We start from the raw sequence: 16,636 nt of genomic DNA, 5'->3' as shown, positions 1-16,636 counted from the left end.
AAATGAGCAAAATAAATACAATGTAAATAACAATATGGGGATGAGGTAGTTGGGAGGGCTAATTACAGATGTGCTGTGTACAGGTGCAGTGATCGGTAAGCTGCTCTGACAACTGATGCTTAAAGATAGTGAGGGAGATAAGTGTCTCCAGCTTCAGAGATTTTTGCAGTTTGTTCCAGTCATTTATAGCAGATAACTGGAAGGAATGGCGACCAAAGGAGGTTTTGGCTTTGTGGATGACCAGTGAGATATACCTGCTGGAACGCATACTATAGGTGGGTGTTGCTATGGTGACCAATGAGCTAAGATAAGGCGGGGATTTGCCTAGAAGGGATTTATAGATGACCTGGAGCCAGTGGATTTGGCGACGAATATGTAGTGAGGGCCAGCCAACGAGAGTGTACAGGTCACAGTGGTGGGTTGTATATGGGGCTTTGGTGACAAAACGGATGGCACTGTGATAGACTACATCCAATTAGCTGATTATAGTGTTGGAAGCTATTTTGTAAATGACATCGCCGAAGTCAAGATCGGTAGGATAGTCAGTTTTACGAGGGCATGTTTGGCAGCATGAGTGAAGGAGGCTTTGTTGCGAAACAGGAAGCCGATTCTAGATTTAACTTTGGATTGGAGATGCTTAATGTGAGTCTGGAAGGAGAGTTTACGGTCTAACCAGACACCTAGATATTTGTAGTTGTCCACATATTCTAAGTCAGAGCCGCCGAGAGTAGTGATTCTAGTCGGGCAGGCGGGTGCAAGCAGCATTCGATTGAAGAGCATTTAGTTTTACTAGTGTTTAAGAGCAGTTGTAGGCCACGGAAGGAGTGTTGTATGACATTGAAGCTCGTTTGGAGGTTTGTTAACACAGTGTCCAATGAAGGGCCAGATGTATACAAAATGGTATCGTCTGCATAGAGGTGGATCTGAGAGTCACCAGCAGCAAGAGCGACATCATTGATATACACAGAGAATAGAGTCGGCCCGAAAGTTGAACCCTGTGGCACCCCCATAGAGACTGCCAGAGGTCCAGACAACAGGCCCTCCGATTTGACACATTGAACTCTCTCTGAGAAGTAGTTGGTGAACCAGGCGAGGCAGTCATTTGAGAAACCAAGGCTATTTAGTCTGCCAATAAGAATGCGGTGATTGAGTCAAAAGCCTTGGCCAGGTCGATGAAGACGGCTGCACAGTACTGTCTTTTATCGTTCGCGGTTATTATATCGTTTAGGACCTTGAGCGTGGCTGAGGTACACCCATGACCAGCTCGGAAACCAGATTGCATAGCGGAGAAGGTACGGTGGGATTCTAAATGGTCGGTGATCTGTTTGTTAACTTGGCTTTCAAATACTTCGAAAGGCAGGGCAGGATGGATATAGGTCTGTAACAGTTTGGATCTAGAGTGTCAACCCCTTTTGAAGAGGGGGATGACCGCGGCAGCTTTCCAATCTCTGGGGATCTCAGACGATACGAAAGAGAGGTTGAACAGGCTGGTGATAGGGGTTGCGACAATTTCGGCGGCTAATTTTAGAAAGAAAGGGTCCAGATTGTCTAGCCCAGCTGATTTGTAGGGGTCCAGATTTTGCAGCTCTTTCAGAACATCAGCTATCTGAATTTGTGTGAAGGAGAAGCGGGGCGGGCATGGGCAAGTTGCAGCGTAGGGTGCAGAGCTGGTGGCCGGGGTAGTGGTAGCCAGGTGGAAAGCATGGCCAGCCGTAGCAAAATGCTTGTTGAAATGTTCGATTATCGTAGATCTATTGGTAGTGACAGTGTTTCCTAGCCTCAATGCAGTGGGCAGCTGGGAGGAGGTGCTCTTATTCTCCATGGACTTTACAGTATCCCAAAACTTTTTGGAGTTAGTGCTACAGGATGTACATTAATGTTTGAAAAAGTTAGCCTTTGCTTTCCTAACAGCTTGTGTATATTGGTTCCTGACTTTCCCTGAAAAGTTGCATATCGCGGGGGCTGTTCGATGCTAATGCCGTACGCCACAGGATTTATTTTTGCTGGTCGAGGGCAGTCAAGTCTGGGGTGAACCAGGGGCTAGCTGTTCTTAGTTCGGAATTTTTTGAATGGGGCATGCTTATTTAAGATGGAGAGGAAAGCACTTTTAAAGAACAACCAGGCATCCTCTACTGACGGAATGAGGTCAATATCCATCCAGGATACCCAGGCCAGGTCAATTAGAAAGGCCTGCTCGCTGAAGTGTTTTAGGGAGCATTTGACAGTGATGAGGGGTGGTCGTTTGACCGCGGACACATTACGGACGCAGGCAATGAGGCAGTGATCGCTGAGATCCTGGTTGAAGACAGCGGAGGTGTATTTAGAGGGTAAATTAGTCAGGAGGATATCTATGAAGGTGCCCATGTTAACAGATTTAGCGTTGTACCTTGTAGGTTCCTTGATAATTTGTGTGAGATTGAGGGCATCTAGTTTAGATTGTAGGATGGGCAGGGTGTTAAGCATATCCCAGTTTAGGTCACCAAGCAATACTCTGAGGATAGATGGGGGGCAATCAATTCACATATGGTGTTCAGGGCACAGCTGGGGGCTGAGGGGGTCTGTAGCAAGCGGCAACAGTGAGAGACTTATTTCTGGAAAGGTGGATTTTTAGAAGTAGAAGCTCAAACTGTTTGGGCACAGACCTGGGTAGTATGATAGAGCTCTGCAGGCTATCTCTACAGTAGATTGCAACTCCGCCCCCTTTGGCAGTTCTATCTAGACGGAAAATGTTGTAGTTGGGAATGGACATTTCAGAATCTTTGGTGGCCTTCCTAAGTCAGGATTCAGACACTGCTAGAACATCAGGGTTGGCTGAGTGTGCTAACACAGTGAATAACTCAAACTTAGGGAGGAGATCACACTTAGCTAGTGAAATTGTCAGCACTTTCTCTCAGATGCCATGTGTTTTACTACTACTACCTATTTCAGTTTTGTCTCACTCCCCACCCCCTCTCTCCCGTCCCCTCTCCACCACCCCTGCCCTTTACCAGTGGGAGGTATCGGATGTTGTTCTGGAGGTGTTCCACAAGCTACTGTGGGACTACGAGCCCCAGCCGTCTGACTTTATCCAGGAGACGGTGGAGCTGCAAGGGGAGCAGGTACTGGCCCACAAGCCCCCCCGGCCACAGCCTCATGTTCCACCTGCTCAACGACTCGCCCATCCTGACTCTGCCTCAGCCTGCTGGAGGAGGGCGTATGTCAGCTAGACACCTACGCCCCCTTCCCTGGTCAGTACACACACACACCTGCTATAGTTAGCTGCTGTGTCTAGTGGTGTCTCTCATTCCAAAATCTTGTTTGTACCCTGTTTGCATCCCTGTTAGCATTGTGTGAGGAGGGGTGCATTCACCAGAGTTGGGTTTGAGTTGATCAAGTTTCTAGTATCTTCTTAGGTCGCGTAATTGGATGGCTCACATTTCCGGTATCTCGAGATTATATTTCTTTACATCCGCTCATCCCTCTTGGTTCTATTCCTGTCTGACTTGCAGGTAAGAAGCAGTTGGAGTCTGCAGTGCTGCACTGCCTGTCTCTGCTGGACCTGGCCCTGCAGAAGACCTGGCCCTCCACTGCATTCTCCCGAGTGGCGCAGTGGTCTAAGGCACTGCATCGCAGTACTAGCTGTGCCACTAGAGATCCTGGTTCAAATCCAGGCTCTGTCGTAGCTGTCCGTGACCGGGAGACCCATGGGGCGGCGCACAATTGGCCGGCAGGGATGTAGCTCAGTTGGTAGAGCATGGCGTTTGCAACGCCAGGGTTGTGGGTTCGATTCCCACGGGGGGCTAGTATGAAAAATAAAAAAATTAATGTATGCACTCACTAACTGTAAGTCGCTCTGGATAAGAGCGTCTGCTAAATGACTAAAATGTAAATGTAAAATGAGGTGGTGTTCATGGACCTGCTGAGAGAGAGCCAGGCCTCCCTCATCGTCTCCCCCCTGGAGCAGCTCCTGCAGGGGGTCAGTGCCCAGAGCCGCCGGGCTGACCACATCGTCAACATCGCCAGGTACTGGAACACTCACCTCAATCTCACCTTACCAGGTACTACACACAAGGAAGAGACTTTTAGCTAAATCTGGGATTTACTCAGAAATGTTGACTTGTGTTGAAGTACATTGTCCCTGTCAAATGAACACAATACAGTAAAATTCCCTCTCAAGCCCAAAAAGGCCCATAGCCCAATTTTTTGTCTTAGGCCCAAAGGTAAAAGTCAGGCCCATAAACCTCCACTTCCTATTCCCTGGTTGTGTTTGTCCCTGGCAGGTACCTGTACCACAGCAGCTCCAATCCGGAGGCGGCCTTCCAGAGCACTAAGATCCTGCGGCGCATAGCCCGCTACCCCAACATCCAGAACAGGCTGGTGGGAGACTTCACACATGACCAGGCTGTGAGTGACAAGCTAATGGCTGGCTTTGAGGAGTGTCTGGACAGCGAGGGGGCCGAGGAGGGCTTGGAGAAAGGAGACGGTAAGTCACACTCTCATTCTATCAACATCAACAATGTCTATCTCTTAACTGAGTGTGAATGATGTCCATCCTGCCCATTTAGTCACTGACTCAAACCTGCCCATTCCGTCACTGGCTCAACACGTCCGTTCAGTTACTCCAACTCACCACCTCTCCTTTCACTTGCTGCCCCCCAGACTCTGAGCCAGCCAAGAAAGAGGCGAGGATCCGCCATGAGACCCAGATCCACATCCTGAACCTTCTGATCACCTCCCTGGAGCTGAAGGCCCCCAACCTGGCCCTCTACCTGCTGGGCTATGAGGTCAAGAAGCCCATCTCCTCGACCAACCTACAGGATGCAGGTCAGCACCAGCTGCGCCTTCTCTTACATGCTGGGTTGGATTCAATAGGGCATTCACAGTAGCAAAACCAGGGCCGGCCCACTCATCAGGCAGGGTTAGGGTCAGGCAGGGTTAGGGTCAGGCAGGGTTAGGGTCAGGCAGGGTTAGGGTCAGGCAGGGTTAGGCGGCCGCCTATGGCAGCAGATTGACGAGAGCAGCATTTTCTGAGCTAAACTGACCAAGACGCACCTCCAACAACACATAAAACCTTACATAATTCTGCCCAAAAACAATGACAATTTCTCTCAAACAGTGGCATAAGGGCTTTTTAGGTGATCGATGATGCCGCCCTGTGATAAGCAGTGCCAACTTTGTCAAAGGCAGGGGAGCAAAATATTTTGCTTTTCCACGCCTCTCCAGGGTGCTTTTGGAGAGACTCATCGCCGTGGCGCTCTACCAACGTTCTGTAAAAAAACATAAATCTATCATAAATCATGTAGCAGATATAGTCAGGGTAAATCATGAGCCAATCACAATAATTAAAACAAAATGTCAAAAAAACTGTAGGCTATTACAACACTTTTTATCAAAACCGCATGAAGCGAATGGACTTGAAAACGGGTGGTATAGCTTACTCTCACATGCGATGTGGTTCGACGCGAACACTGACATTTTGCCAAGGCAGAGATGGGTGGCCGGCACCGAAACGCATAAATTCTGGCCTAATGACAATAGCCACATTTGTCATTAGCCTACAGTTTTCTGTGTTTTATTTAACAGATGTCTCTTTCCATTCACCACTGTTTGGAGGCTGGAAATATGTTGCGAGTGGATGAACGTGTGCAGGTAGTCTATGAAGGAGCCCTTTGAAGGGATTGTTTGACAATCAGATGAAAACATATTGACTGGTTGTATTTATGCCACAATAAAAGGTAGGCTAAAACATTTTAAAAGTTAAATGACAAATCTTTACGACTAGTCCCATAGAGATCCTATTGAATTAATAGGGATTGTATATGTAATTCTATGATTAGGCATGTAAAGAATGTGCTGACATGTTAACAAACAACATATCCTAAAAACAGGGCAGGTCAAAGTAAAATGGACAATAAGGAATAGACATCAGGCTACTCACAACTGCTGTCCAGGAGTTTCACCCCGTGGGGTAAATTGTCATGATTAGCGGTTTCAAGTTTATATCTGTAAAATATTGACAAGCTAATCATGGCGAAAAATAAAATACTTTTGATTTCCCATTGCAAATAGGCTCAGGATAACTCCTGATAAAGTTGGGTAGCTGATATTCAGAGCTTAAATCGTCAAATTGATTAGTCACAGGACTCAGGACTAATAAAGCCAATGCAACAGCCTTTTACAAACGGTGGGCCTACCACATGTATGGGCAATCCTAAAATTCCATTGCAGGAAGACATGGTAGGCTACACCCCAGTAAGCGTGGACCGACTCCAACGTCTTATTTTGGTCCTGTCCGGACCGGGCGTCTTTTTTAGGTGTTTTACAAATGGTAGGCCTACCACATAGATGGGCATTCATACATTTCAACTTTAGGTGACACTAGGCTACACGTCAGTAAGCACAGACCGACACTGATGCCTTTTGGACATATATTTTGGTGCTGTCCGGACTGGCCTTAATTTCCACGTCCACAGACGTTGGTTTTTAGTCCGGACCAAATCTGAACCAATCATAGACATCTATGTTTGGTTCAGATTTTGTCCGGTCTGGACCGGCCTTGATTTGGTCCAAACATAGGCGTCTATAAATGACGTCTTTTCAACTTTCATTCAGACCCTAAAATGTACCTGATTTCAACGTCCAGAAAATGTATTTTCAACATACGGAAAATACATATTTTCAACTTTCATTCAGAACCGAAAATGAACCTGATTTCAACAATCGGAGAAGACGTCTTTTCACTTTTCGTTCAACCTAAATTGAACTTCAACGTCTGGAAAATACATATTTTATACGGACAATTCTATTATTGTCTCGCCTGGGGCGGCAGAACAGCCAGGACTGGCCCTGAGCAAAACTTTTTGCAATGCAAAATGAAAACAAGCATTTGTTTTTGGACAGGTTCAGGTAGTCCCTCCCTGTTTCAGTTAATGTTCTTCTGTTTGGTGGCTTTCATGACTCCATCAACTGCATGTTTAATTGATATTTGGTTGTGTGATGCTAAGGAAATCTTATCTCTGTGTCTGGTGTGCTGGGGTGCCCACGGAGCTGCCTGCATGCCATCCTGAGTCTGCTGCAGAGAGGCAGTGAGAGACGCTCGGGTCCCGTGCTCACCAGCCAGGCACCACACCTGGCTGAGCTCTGTTACCAGGTGATCTACCAGCTGTGTGCGTGCTCGGACACATCAGGCCACACCATGCGCTACCTAAGGACCAGCCAGGACTTCCTGTTCTCCCATCTGCAGCACCTGCCCTTCATTCTGCCAAGTGAGCTCTTCACTGTCATCTCAATACACTGTGTTCCTATCCTGGTCTTCTGTCCTTCATCTGCACTGATCTGAAAACACAGGATAGGTGGAAGCAATATGGCGGATGCCAACCAGAGCATTTGTACTCCTACAAAGACCAAGTCGTCCTTTTTAACTGAGCTGCCAGAGAGGAAGGAAATTACTCAGGGTGTCACTCTATTCTCTCTAAACCGTGTCTCTCCCCCAACGCTCTCAGGTGATGAGATCTCTGCCCTGTCCCAGATGTCCTGGCTCATGAAGACGGCGGCCATCGAGCTCAGAGTGACATCAGTTAACCGCCAGCGCTCCCACACCCAGCGCCTCCTCAACCTTCTGCTGGATGACCAGCCGCACACTCGGCACGCAGGTAAGACCTACAACTCGCACACACACACACACACTCACTACACACATGCACACACTATGAAAGTTGTATGCATTGGATGTATTGTCATTCATTGATGTAAATGGAATACGAGCAAATGTGCAAAAAGCAGAAGCCTTTACAGTTAGTCTGTTTCTTTGATTAGCTGATGGGGAGACGGGCATGGAGGAGTCGTCTAGATCTGTCAGTGGATTCCTGCAGTTTGACACCGTCTCCAAAGGTTAGGTCTAGTTCTTCAGTCTTCACATATTTTTGAATCATAATGCATTCTGTCACTCAATATCTGTTATAGTCCTGGTTCTTCACACAAACATATTCTAGTATGAATCATATGCATTCTGTCACTATAGAGCCTGTGTATTAGCAGTTTCAAAAGCCAAGGGTTTGTGTCTTGTTTAGCTAATCATGTACTCATCCCCTGTCCCACGTCATCAGTGCGCAGGAAGCTCCTCAGTGTGCTGGACGCCATTGACTTCAGCCAGGACGTGCTTGAGCTGCTGCAGCTGGACTTCTTTGAGCGCATTCAGATCGAGCAGGTCATCGCCAACTGCGAACACGTCAATGAGCACGGACACATGGTCTGCAACGTCAAGTTGGGCCTGGCTTTCAGTTTGCATATGTAACTCAACCTTGTTTTGAAGCATTTTGTACTATGTCAGTGGTCTTCTGTGTTTTATCTAGAATCAATGTAAAGTTTTATGATGATGTTGTTATCTCCACAGTTGCTCCATAGAGTCCTAGTAGCAGAGGTCAATGCCCTCCAGGGAATGGCAGCCATTGGTCAGAGGCCACGGTTGATGGAGGTGAGTGTTGACAACATGAATCAGAGGATTGTAGTATGGTCTTTTCTTTGCAGAAAAGGTGCTCAGGGTTCTGTTCAGACAGGTGAAATGTTACAGAAAGTTCAGATAGAAATAGATTTCGTTAAAAAAAATATGATTTTCTGTCATGTAAATTTGACAAACATGTCCATCGCCTAATGGAATACACCCCTGATGTGTGTGTGTGTGTGCGCTTCCCAGGAGGTGAACTCCATCCTGTAGCAGGTGGTAGAGAGGAACCGTGTGCGTCGGAGCCTGAGTGCCAAGCATCACACGCTGCAGTCGTGGAGAATCTTGGTGGAGACCCTGCTTACTGCCTGCCCAGGGGACCTCATCCCTGCTGACGACAGACAGCTCATCATCAGAGACCTGCTGCTGGACCTGCACGACAAGGTGTGTGTGTGTGTGGAAACTTTCAAAAAATGTATGCTGTCAGTCAGTGTATTTAGGGTTGAGTAACCAGTACAGTTCTCCTGTCTCTCCCCAGGTGTTGTCAGAGGACGCAGCCGGGGAGCTCATGCCCAACGTAGCCGGGGCAGTGTTCACCCTCACAACCCACCTCAGCCAAGCAGTGCTGTCAGAGCAGCAGCAGGGGGAGGGGCTGGAGGGAGGTTCGTCATCGGGCTTTGCCTCCATCGCCAACTCTGCTCTGCACCTGATCCTGAGGAAGCTGCTAGACTTCATCCTCTGTACCGGTGGTGGATTCCTGCGTCTGCGTGCACACCTGTATGGCTCTCTGCTGTACTACCTACAGATCGCCCAGAAACCTGAGGAGCCAGATACACTACAGCAAGGTACAGTTGAGCTACGGTATTGTTGGGCAGATACAGAACACTTGGAGAATCATCCATTTTGGGACCCTCTGTAGTAGTGTGCATTTGCTCTGTTCATTGATTGCGTTGTTTGCAAATCCTAACCTCTTTTTCGCCTCTCTTTCTCTTCTCCTTCCTTCTCTCCAGCGGGGAAGTCTATGTGGGAGCGTCTGACTGCTCCTGAGGATGGTTTCTCCAAGCTGCAGAGGGAGAACCTGGCCATTTTTGATAGCTACGGCACCGCCCTCATGGAGGTGGTGTGTAGGGATGCCTGCGATGGCCACGAGATCGGCAGGGTAGGGACACAGCAGATACACACTACAGCTCACCTACAAACCCAGCTGTCAGACCTGTTTCGGTCTATACGTCTCATCTCTCACAATCCTTTCTTTAACTCACTGATTGACAGTCTCTCCTGGTTTCTGTCTGACCATATCCCTCCATCTCTTTCTGTCTGTGTTGACACACACACACGCTATCAATGCGATATGCAAATATGTTGAACTCAGCTACCCCAATGTACTAACATCCTTTCTCTCTCTGTTAGATGCTAGCCCTGTCCGTGCTGGACCGGATCCTGTCCATAGACCACCAGAGCCAGTGGCTGTTGTTTGTGTGTAACAGTGGCTACCTGCGTGTACTGGTGGAGAGCCTGAGACAGGACGATGCAGCCCTGCAGACCCTGCTTAGCCCCCAGCCCCCTCTGTTCAAACCTCTCTACATCTATGAAAGCAAGATGGTGAGGGAGGGATCACACACACAAATACATATATACAGTACCAGTCAAAAGTTTGGACACACCTACTCATTCAAGGGTTTTTCTTTATTTGTACTATTTTCTACATTGTAGAATAATAGTGAAGACATCAAAACTATGAAATAACACATATGGAATCATGTAGTAACCAAAAAAGTGTTAAACAAATCAAAATATATTTGAGATTCTTCAAAGTAGCCACCCTTTGCCTTGATGACAGCTTTGCACACTCTTGGCATTCTCTCAACCAGCTTAATGAGGTAGTCACCTGGAATGCATTTCAGTTAACAGGTGTGCCTTTAAAGTTAATTTGTGGAATTTCTTTCCTTCTTAATGCGTTTGAGCCAATCAGTCGTGTTGTGACAAGGTAGGGATGGTATACAGAAGATAGCCCTATTTGGTAAAAGACAAAGTCCATATTATGGCAAGAACAGCTCAAAAAAGCATAAAGAATCGACAGTCCATCATTACTTTAAGACATGAAAGTCAGTCAATACGGAACATTTCAAGAACTTTGAAAGTTTCTTCAAGTGCAGTCGCAAAAACAATCAAGCGCTATGATGAAACTGGCTCTCAAGAGGACCGCCACAGGAAACGAAGACCCAGAGTTACCTCTGCTGCATTAGAGTTAACTGCACCTCAGATTGCAGCCCAAATAAATGCTTCACAGAGTTCAAGTAACAGACACATCTCAACATCAATTGTTCAGAGGAGACTGCGTGAATCAGGCCTTCATGGTCGAATTGCTGCAAAGAAACCACTACTAAAGGACACCAATAAGAAGAAGAGACTTGCTTGGGCCAAGAAACACGAGCAATGGGCATTAGACTGGTGGAAATCTGTCCTTTGTTCTGATGAGTCCAAATTTGCGATTTTTGGTTCCATCCGCCGTGTCTTTGTGAGACACAGAGTAGGTGAACGGAAAGATCTCCGCATCAGTTTTTCACAATTCCTGACATTTAATCCTAGTAAAAATTCCCTGTCTTAGGTCAGTTAGGATCACCACTTTATTTTAAGAATGTGAAATGTCAGAATAATAGTAGAGAGAATGATTTATTTTAGTTTTTATTTCTTTCATCACATTCCCAGTGGGTCAGAAGTTTACACACACTCAATTAGTATTTGGTAGCATTGCTTTTAAATTGTTTAACTTGGGTCAAACATTTTGGGTAGCCTTCCACAAGCTTCCCACAATAAGTTGGGTGAATTTTGGCCCATTCCTCCTGACAGAGCTGGTTTAACTGAGTCAGGTTTGTAGGCCTCCTTGCTCGCACACGCTTTTTCAGTTCTGCCCGCAAATGTTCTATAGGATTGAGGTCAGGGCTTTGTGATGGCCACTCCAATACCTCGACTTTGTTGTCCTTAAGCCATTTTGCCACAACTTTGGAAGTATGCTTGGGGTCATTGTCCATTTGGAAGACCCATTTGCGACCAAGCTTTAACTTCCTGACTGATGTCTTGAGATGTTGCTTCAATATATCCAGATAATTTTCCTTCCTCATGATGCCATCTATTTTGTGAAGTGCACCAGTCCCTCCTGTTCTTCGGCTTGCAAGCCACCTCCTTTTTCCTCCAAACATAACGATGGTCATTATGGCCAAACAGTTCTATTTTTGTTTCATCAGACCAGATGACATTTCTCCAAGAAGTACGATCTTTGTCCCCATGTGCAGTTGCAAACCGTAGTCTGGCTTTTTTATGGCGGTTATGGAGTAGTAGCTTCTTCCTTGCTGAGTGGCCTTTCAGGTTATGTTGATATAGGACTTGTTTTACTGTGGATGTAGATAATTTTGTACCTGTTTCCTCCAGCATCTTCACAAGGTCCTTTGCTGTTGTTCTGGGATTGATTTGCACTTTTCGCACCAAAGTACGTTCATCTCTAGGAGACAGAGCGCGTCTCCTTCCTGAGCGGTATGACGGCTGCGTGGTCCCATGGTGTTTATACTTCCGTACTATTGTTTGTACAGATGAACATGGTACCTTCAGGCGTTTGGAAATTGCTCCCAAGGATGAACCAGACTTGTGGAGGTCTACAATTTTTTTTTGAGGTCTTGGCTGATTTCTTTTGATTTTCCCATGATGTCAAGCAAAGAGGCACTGAGTTTGAAGTTAGGCCTTGAAATACATCCACAGGTACACCTCCAATTGACTCAAAGGATGTCAATTAGTCTATCAGAAGCTTCTAAAGCCATGACATCATTTTCTGGAATTTTCCAAGCTGTTTAAAGGCATCGTCAACTTAGTGAATGTAAACTTCTGACCCACTGGAATTGTTATACAGTGAATTATAAGTGAAATAATCTTTCTGTAGTCGCTCTGGATAAGAGCGTCTGCTAAATGACGTAAATGTAATGTAATGTAAACAATTGTTGGAAAAATTACTTGTGTCATGCACAAAGTAGATGTCCTAACCGACTTGCCAAACTATAGTTTGTTAACAAGAAAGTTGTGGAGTGGTTGAAAAACGAGTTTTAATGACTCCAACCTAAGTGTATTTAAACTTCCGACTGCTGATTTTGTACGTTTGCCCACTGACAAAGACATGATCAGTCTATAATTTTAATGGTAGGTTTATTTGAACAGTGAGAGACAGAATTACAACAGAAAAATCCAGAAAAAAACGCATGTCAAAAATTTTATAAATTGATTTGCATTTTAATAAGGGAAATAAGTATTTGACCCCCTCTCAATCAGAAAGATTTCTGGCTCCCAGGTGTCTTTTATACAGGTAACGAGCTGAGATTAGGAGCACACTCTTAAAGGGAGTGCTCCTAATCTCAGTTTGTTACCTGTATAAAAGACACCTGTCAACAGAAGCAATCAATCAATCAGATTCCAAACTCTCCACCATGGCCAAGACCAAAGAGCTCTCCAAGGATGTCAGGGACAAGATTGTAGACCTACACAAGGCTGGAATGGGCTACAAGACCATCGCCAAGCAGCTTGGTGAGAAGGTGACAACAGTTGGTGTGATTATTCGCAAATGGAAGAAACACAAAATAACTGTAAATCTCCCTCGGCCTGGGGCTCCATGCAAGATCTCACCTCGTGGAGTTGCAATGATCATGAGAACGGTGAGGATTCAGCCCAGAACTACACGGGAGGATCTTGTCAATGATCTCAAGGCAGCTGGGACCATAGTCACCAAGAAAACAATTGGTAACACACTACGCCGTGAAGGACTGAAATCCTGCAGCGCCCGCAAGGTCCCCCAAGAAAGCACATATACAGGCCTGTCTGAAGTTTGCCAATGAACATCTGAATGATTCAGAGGAGAACTGGGTGAAAGTGTTGTGGTCAGATGAGACCAAAATCGAGCTCTTTGGCATCAACTCAACTCGCCGTCTTTGGAGGAGGAGGAATGCTGCCTATGACCCCAAGAACACCATCCCCACCGTCAAACATGGAGGTGGAAACATTATGCTTTGGGGGTGTTTTTCTGCTAAGGGGACAGGACAACTTCACCGCATCAAAGGGACGATGGACGGGGCCATGTACTGTCAAATCTTGGGTGAGAACCTCCTTCCCTCAGCCAGGGCATTGAAAATGAGTCGTGGATGGGTATTCCAGCATGACAATGACCCAAAACACACGGCCAAGGCAACAAAGGAGTGGCTCAAGAAGAAGCACATTAAGGTCCTGGAGTGGCCTAGCCAGTCTCCAGACCTTAATCCCATAGAACATCTGTGGAGGGAGCTGAAGGTTCGAGTTGCCAAACGTCAGCCTCGAAACCTTAATGACTTGGAGAAGATCTGCAAAGAGGAGTGGGACAGAATCCTCCTGAGATGTGTGCAAACCTGGTGGCCAACTACAACAAACGTCTGACCTCTGTGATTGCCAACAAGGGTTTTTTGCCACCAAGTACTAAGTCATGTTTTGCAGAGGAGTCAAATAATTATTTCCCTCATTAAAATGCAAATCAATTTATAACATTTTTGACATGCGTTTTCTGGATTTTTTTGTTGTTATTCTGTCTCTCACTGTTCAAATAAACCTACCATTAAAATGATAAACTGATCATGTCTTTGTCAGTGGGCAAACGTACAAAATCAGCAGGGGATCAAATACTTTTTTCCCTCACTGTATATACACACACACACACACACTAAACAATGCAGCCCGTACTGCTAAAACACTTCTACATGCAAGATGGTATGGCAACTGCTCGGCCTCCGACCACAAGGCACTACAGAGGGTAGTGCGTATGGCCCAGTACATCACTGGGGCCAAGCTTCCTGCCATCCAGGACCTCTATACCAGGCGGTGTCAGAGGAAGGCCCTCAAAATTGTAAAAGACTCCAGCCACCCTAGTCATAGACTGTTCTCTCTGCTACCGTACGGCAAGTGGTACCGGAGCGCCAAGTCTAGGTCCAAAAGGCTTCTCAACAGCTTCTACCCCCAAGCCATAAAACTCCTGAACAGCTGATCATGGCTACCCGGACTATTTGCACTGCCCCCCCACCCCATCTTTTTACGCTGCTGCTACTCTGTTAATTATTTATGCATAGTCACTTTAACTATACCTACATGTACATATTACCTCAACTAGCCGGTGCCCCCGCACATTGACTCTGCACCGGTACCCCCCTGTATATAGCCTCCCTACTGTTATTTTATTTTACTTCTGCTCTTTTTTTCTCAACACTTTTTTGTTTTATTTTACTTTTTATTAAAAAATAAATGTATTGTTGGTTGGCATTTCACGGTAATGTCTACATCTGTTGTATTCGGCACATGTGGCAAATAAAATTTGATTTGATTTGAAGATTGCGTTGGATCGTACACTCCCCCTCTGCACATCTGGCCATATGGTGCAGGAGCACACACACATAACCTGAATCTAACCCAATGCTCTTTGTATGTTTTAGGCCCTGTTGACACAGGTAGCTAAGACAGGCCAGGGAGCCATGGAGCTGCTGCGATGTGGCCTGGTGGCTCGGCTGGTGGAGTGTCAGGTGTTTGACATGGTGCCTGACAGCGACTCACACAGGTAATAATGGAGGGATGGATAGAGAGAGTGAGTTACGGAAACGTTTCCGTAGACTAATTTAATAATGTTGTAGAAATTACTTATAATATCTGATACCTTTCTCTGTGTGTGTGTGTGTGTAGGGTGTTTGGTCAGAGGGACCCATCAGGGTTCATCCTCAGCCCTCTGGACCGCTACAGACAGATCCTAATACCTGCTCTTAGGCTGTTCCAGGTCATCCTCACCTCCACCACCACACACCACCAGCAGGGGGCAGCACAGGTAAGGCCTCAACAATAGAATTAGCAAATACAGCAGCCTACAATAACCTTTGCCCTGAAGCCTCCGTAGGCACCATAATAATAATAATAATATGCCATTTAGCAGACGCTTTTATCCAAAGCGACTTACAGTCATGCGTGCATACATCAAATCAAATCAAATTTTATTGGTCACATGCGCCGAATACAACAGGTGCAGACATTACAGTGAAATGCTTACCTACAGCCCTTAACCAACAGTGCATTTATTTTTAACAAAAAAAGTGTTGAGAAAAAAAAGAGCAGAAGTAAAATAAAGTGACAGTAGGGAGGCTATATATACAGGGGGGTACCGTTGCAGAGTCAATGTGCGGGGGCACCGGCTAGTTGAGGTAGTTGAAGTAATATGTACATGTGGGTAGAGTTAAAGTGACTATGCATAAATAATTAACAGAGTAGCAGCAGCGTAAAAAAGATGGGGTGGGGGGCAGTGCAAATAGTCCGGGTAGCCATGATTAGCTGTTCAGGAGTCTTATGGCTTGGGGGTAGAAGCTGTTGAGAAGTCTTTTGGACCTAGACTTGGCACTCCGGTACCGCTTGCGTCGCGGTAGCAGAGAGAACAGTCTATGACTAGGGTGGCTGGAGTCTTTGACAATTTTGAGGGCCTTCCTCTGACACCGCCTGGTATAGAGGTCCTGGATGGCAGGAAGCTTGGCCCCAGTGATGTACTGGGCCGTACGCACTACCCTCTGTAGTGCCTTGCGGTCGGAGGCCAAGCAGTTGCCATACCAGGCGGTGATGCAACCAGTCAGGATGCTCTCGATGGTGCAGCTTTTTTGAGGATCTGAGGACCCATGCCAAATCTTTCCAGTGCGTGCCCTCTTCACGACTGTCTTGGTGTGTTTGGACCATGATAGTTCGTTGGTGATGTGGACACCAAGGAACTTGAAGCTCTCAACCTGTTCCACTACAGCCCCGTCGATGAGAATGGGGGCGTGCTCAGTCCTCTTTTTTTTCCTGTAGTCCACAATCATCTCCTTTGTCTTGGTCATGTTGAGGGAGAGGTTGTTGTCCTGGCACCACACGGCCAGGTCTCTGACCTCCTCCCTATAGGCTGTCTCATCGTTGTCGGTGATCAGGCCTACCACTGTTGTGTCGTCGGCAAACTTAATGATGGTGTTGGAGTCGTGCCTGGCCATGCAGTCATGAGTGAACAGAGAGTACAGGAGGGGACTGAGCACGCACCCCTGAGGGGCCCCCGTGTTGAGGATCAGTGTGGCAGATGTGTTGTTACCTACCCTTACCACCTGGGGGCGGTCCTGGGGATCGAACCCACTACGTTGGCGTTACAAGCGCCGTGCTCTACCA

The 16,636-nt window shown here is 46.5% G+C and overlaps 1 pseudogene; it reads left to right on the top strand.

Moving 5' to 3' along the window:
- Positions 1 to 16,636, top strand: part of LOC121531232 — a 44,045-nt pseudogene that overhangs the window by 22,228 nt on the left and 5,181 nt on the right.

Source organism: Coregonus clupeaformis, chromosome 19 (genome assembly GCF_020615455.1).
Source record: "Coregonus clupeaformis isolate EN_2021a chromosome 19, ASM2061545v1, whole genome shotgun sequence".
NCBI lineage: Eukaryota > Metazoa > Chordata > Actinopteri > Salmoniformes > Salmonidae > Coregonus > Coregonus clupeaformis.
Note: the sequence above shows the minus strand (reverse complement) of the source record. Positions and strands in the feature narration are given on the sequence as shown.